This window comes from Coptis chinensis, chromosome 6, assembly GCF_015680905.1.
Source record: "Coptis chinensis isolate HL-2020 chromosome 6, ASM1568090v1, whole genome shotgun sequence".
NCBI classification, from domain to species: Eukaryota; Viridiplantae; Streptophyta; class Magnoliopsida; order Ranunculales; family Ranunculaceae; genus Coptis; species Coptis chinensis.
In genome coordinates, this window is record NC_141461.1 from 23,876,110 (window position 1) to 23,882,109 (window position 6,000).

Genomic DNA, 6,000 nt, shown 5'->3' on the forward strand with positions numbered 1-6,000 from the left:
TATGGTCTTGCTTTGTTTATTGGTAAATATGGTATTGCTCTGTTTATTGGGTTTGTTTTTAATTTGTATACTTCATACATATACACACATGTCATATTTGTAGGTCCCAACTATGACAGAACCATCAAATCCAGTTGTTGCTTCACAATCTACATCATCTACACCCAGAGGTAAACAACCCAAAGGCAAATCTGTGATTATTGCTACAAGTCTTGCCAAGAATACAAGGTCATCAGCTGCTCTTACTGAGACACAAGCATCAGCTGCACCCAAAGGTAAACAACCCAAAGGCAAAGCTGTGATTTTGGATACAAGTCCAGCCAAGACTGCACCTAAAGCCCCTAAAGCCTCTGCCAGAAAAACATCAGTTGCACCTGCAAGGACAGAAGCATTAGCTGCACCTAAAGCTCCTACTAGAAAAGCTGCGTCAACTCCACCCATGATTCTTGATTCAGGTCCATCCAAGAATACAAGATCAACAAAGACTTTGGGTATTAAGCCTCAGGGTACGGGCTATAAGACCAAGACCAAGACCAATTGGAGGATATAACACCTCTATTTAATTTGGTTATGTCAGTAGGCATTGTTAGTATTGTCAGTAGGAATTGTCAGTATTTTGGTTCTGTATTTTGGAACAAAGTTGTTTGATGTTGATATGTTTAATGTTGCTCTGTATTTTGGAACAAAGCTATTTTATATTTCTCTGTTTAAGTTATGTTGCTCTGTTGGAACAATTGTCAGTATTTTGGTTATGTATTATGTTGCTCTATTGCTCTGTGCCTTTAAGTTATGTTTCTCTGTTGCTTTGTTGCTCTGTGCCTTTAAGTTATGTTGCTCTGGAAAAGATTACCATTCAATTTGCTCAATTCTAAGTTTATAATGTGGAATGTGATGTCTATCTCATTTGAACAGCAGGAGGCACAAATTTGGTTTGTTTTTTCATTCAGAACAAATTGATAAATAGACACTAATGCTCTCATCATCTATAGCTTGTTTCATTCAAAACAAACAGACACTACCGACTCTAATGCTCTCTACTCTGTAATGGTTCACATCCACATATCATCTAAAAACTCAACGAGTAAGGTTTGCATAAAACATACTTCCAAAGACATCTCAAAAATTACTTCAACCAGTCAATACATTCAAACTCAACCAGTCAATACATTCAATCTTTAAAGTTTATACAATTCACTTCAACCAGGACAACAACAAGTAAGCAAAAACAAACACTATAATCCATTTCTTCTTCTCGTTCTTCTTCTTCAGTTCTGCAATTTCAACTCTCAATTCTGCAATTTCAGCTCTCAGTTCTGCAATAATCACTTCATGATCATTCCCTGCCGGTGGATCAATCCAGACAAAGAATAAACACCTTTCTGGGTGTGGAAACTTTCTACACCCAACAAATCTTCTTTCAGGGTTCGTTGGCGTCTGAGAAATCCATAACTTGGGTTCAAGTCCACAATAGCAAACGGTTTAGAATCGGGAGTTGCCTCGAGAGTTCACAGATGTGATAGAATTAGACATAGACATCTAGAATTTGAGTAGAAATGATAAGTTTGAGCAGCAACAATGAAGAGTTTGAGCAGAAATGATGAGTTTGAGCAACAACAGTGAACTAGGGTTTCAATTTAGATTTTCCATGGTTTCAATTTGAAAATTTGTGAATTAGGGTTTCAAATTAGGTATTTGGGGATTTGGGGATAGAAAATACGAGATGGAATAATTTTTTATGCGCGCGTGAGTGGTTTTGTTGGTAGGTCACGTCATTTTCTCATGTCTTTGTTGACTTGACTTGACCAGAGTGTGCTGAGTGTGCAAGAATTTGATACATCTCAAAATTACAAATTCTACGTAAGAAAAAAAATTAATCCACGTCACTCTTCAGGTGCCAGAAATGAACCGGAAATATGAAGGTGGATACGTTTTACAAGTACAGGGTTAAAATTGCCTAAACTGAACTTTAGGGGGGTGCTAAAAGATAAATTTGAATAGTCTACCTACGAAATGAACGATGAACTCAAAACGTAAGTAAACTAAAACTATCTACGTGTCTATTTTTATCAAAGTTTCTACTCTCAATTCTATCGAAATAGAGTGGAATAACAAATTCGTTCCACTCCTAGTGCTCTAGCATGGAATGTTTTCTAATCTAATTAGTCGGTCTTAAGTCTAATGAGAGCTTTACGAAGGGTGTTATACTACGATACAATATGAAATTGATTATGTTGAATTTAAACTACGAATGCTATGGAAATATGATTGTTTTTGAATCTAGATAAAGGATTAGAGGGGAATTGAATCCACCTCGAATCCAACTTAATAACCTAGCATAGATTCTTGTATCTCGATTCTTACGTTCTTACGGCAAGAATTTCGAGTTCTAATCCCTAGTGTTCATGGCATTTCTACCAAATACTAACTAGCATGTGAGGTTGTCCACCCATTCTCATGGCGAATCACGACCTTCTAGAGTGGAATAGATTCGACAATGTTTCTACACTATACCACTAAGTTTTCATCAAAGCTTCATCAACCCCTCTAATGGAGGTTTTAGCCTTGAGTCATCAAACCATCATTTCCCATTGAATTATAACTACTCATTATATTAAAATTCTAACTTAACTAAATTAACTAACAATGTTTCAATCTACTTAAACTACGAAATGATAATCAACAAGAATTAAAACTAGATCTATAAATTGAGATGACAAAAATCGAAATTAACAAAATAACTATTTTATTTATCTAATCAATCAAGAACAATGATTCAAAGACTTAATCTAAAACAAGAATTGAAAATGGAACTAAAACTTAATTAAAATACTGGAAACTAGATCTAGAATTATCTATATTGTTTAGGTCTAACTAGCTACCATTAACAAAGAGCTAAGTTTTGGTTTTTATACTTTCAGATCCAAAAATCGTGCATGGGCTTGGAGCCATGTTTTGGGCCAGAGAATCAGGCCCAAAACCCAATTCTTTCAGTCCAAAAAGGCCTCTTCAGCTACAGTTGGCTTCAACAGACTTTTTGTCCACTTCTGCTCCTCTAATTGGGTCAAGTCTTGGACCATTGGAAATCTCTTTCCGAGCCGGTCGTTTTGACATAAGGTAGGCCCCATTCCGAGGTCTGAGTCCAAAGATACGGCCTTCCGAAGTTCTGCTGACTTGTGTGTTGTTTCTGCTCGTGTCGACTTTTCAGCTTTTGACCGGGCTTTAGGAAGGCTTTGTCTTCTTGAATCTTGGCATTTAATCACGGAACTACTTAGTAACCGACCTTTGCTCCTTTATCTCACTAAAGTGGCACATTTCTGCACATAATGGACTTTGAAACCCGAAATGCATAAAACACGTAATCAGTGTTAACTCTTAATTATTACTCACATAATTGGTCTAAAAGTATGACTGTTACAGGGTTAAAACTACAGTTTTGGGCTCTTATCAGGGGGTAAGTGGTAAAACTTGACAAGTTCGAGGGTGAAATATGCCAATTTGCCCCACATTTATTCCTAGCGTTTGAAAATGTGTTAAGTTGGTTCTCAGCGTTTGAAAACAGGTTGTCTGAAACAGGTTTGCTACCCTCACACACAAATAGGTTGTCTGAAAGAATGATGTAAGCAAGAGTGTTGTCTGAAAGAAGTGAGTGTTTTTGGGCGGTTAATTAGTGTTTTTCCCACTAATAGGATATGTAGTGAGAGATTAGGATGCGTGTCACAAATAAACGGTCAGGATAAAACGTTATGGTGGCTGTTGATTTGAAAATAACTTTGATCTTAGCCGTTTATTTCAATCACGTGCAATACACGTGCAAGGCTAAATGTGCCATTTTAGAAAATATGGACGGATCACTGTCAATTTTTGCCCAATAGCTAATAAACGAACAATTGGTGACCAACTGCATATTACCCATTTATAATGTGGGCCAAAAGCTAAATACCCCAAAAATAAAAAGGGAGGCGTAAAAAAGAAAAACAAAAAGAGAGAGAGAGAGCACTACTACTTGAGAGTGTTTGAGAGTAAAAAGAAAAGGACGAAGGAAGAAGACAATCACTTAACGCGCCGACAGTCGACTTTCTTTTCTTTGGATTCTTTTGTTTTCGTAATCTATCAGTTCAGTTAACACAAAGTGAGTAGCCTAAACTCTAAACTGTATTTTTAAATCTTGATATTGATTAAAATATATTTTTTAGTAGCAAATTAGTTCCTTGATTTTACTGTAACCTTGATGAAACAAAAAAAATGTTAGTTTGATCGCCATAGAGGGCATACGGTGTTCTTGAACTTACATTAGGCAAGCAAGTTTTTTTTTTTTAATATATCTCTATGCTTCGGTGGGTAATGGATATAGTAGTTGCTAACAATTGGTCATTCATTGACTTGGAAGTGCTTTGGAAGTTTGGATGTGTCAGAATTTAGAAGTGTTTCATATATATGAATTAGAACTTTTGGAATAAACTTACAGACTACTATTTCGATCGTTTGATTGTTGAGAATGTGATAACTACTCTTTGTTTTATATGTATGTATGTGGTAGTAGTAACTGTTAGTCTTTGGTTGATTTGGCATGCTTTAGATATCAGAAAGTTATAATCTTAAGCTTTTCTCTTATAAGATTCAAAAGCTTTGGGTACCTTTACTGTTTTTAGATATGTGGTCATGTAATCATGTTGGTACTGTTTTTATGATATTAGCTTCAGGTACTTTTTCTTTTATGATATTAGATATGTGGCTACTTGGTATTGTTTGACTTCTCCACATGATATAGCTACAGGTGAAGTACATTACTATTCAATTGAATGATATGTGAGCATAAATGGAAATGCTTGACTGTTATACATCAATATATTTCCCCCTGTTCCATGATTAAATATATTGTTGTCTTATTTGAATGGACATACAAGATGATGCTAGTGAAGGGTGATAACGTGTGATTGGAATATCCGGTCGAGGATTTGTTTTGCTGTGATATTCATGCATACCTATTTATTTATCCGTGTACATATTTGTGGGCAATGGAACGTGTTATATCTTATTAGTTAGAAAATTCTATTACCATTTGTGCAATTACACGTGTCACCCATGCCTTTAGAACTCTCCACACCTCCTGGTTGAAATAAAAATATCAATGTTTAATTATGACTAATGAGGTCATGTAGAAAGCCTCCCTAGAAAGGAACTAAGAATTTTCTCCTTGCGGGTTGGTGGTATTATAGGAGGGTATTCCTTGAGTGTACGGGAATGACCCGATAGTTTTGATTGCCCATAAGAGGTTTGGTTTTATACGCATTGAAAGCCCAGAGATGGCTGTGACTCATAAGTACGAGTTTACAATATCATGAGTACATACCATCTACCTATAAGCATTTGTGATAAATTGGATAGCATTGCAAGAAACTTCTGGTGGCATGGGAGTGAAGATGTTACAGCTTACCACACCCTCAGTTGGGATAAGCTTTGTTTGCCAAAGAAGATGGGTGGTCTTGGTTTTAGAAAATCCAGAAACATGAACTCTGCTCTTATAGCAAAGCTTGGAAGGAAACTCATAAAATAAAATGACTCTCTCTGGTCAAATTTCTTTAAAGGCATCTATAGGAAATGGTGGCTACACAAGGACATGTATAATCTACCTCCAAACTGCTTTTATCTTTGGAGAGGCATATGTAAACACCTACATGTGGTCCAGAATAACATCATGTGGTCAGTTTGAGATGGCTCCTCTATTTCTCTTTTCTCAGACCCTTGGCTTTCTCATGGTGATAAACCTTTCCTGCTCAGAGATCTCTTTTACTTTGATAACAACCTTCTTCAGCTCAAGGTCAAACATCTTATTATTCCAGGAACCAGTTCTTGGGATCTACATAGGGTGAGAGAAATGTTTCCTAGCCCAGTTTCTTATGCCATTAGTCTCATCCGATCCCCATCAGACCTAATGTGACAAAGGACTCACTTGTTTGGATTAAGAGTAAGAAAGGTGACTTCTCAATAAGATCATCTCAC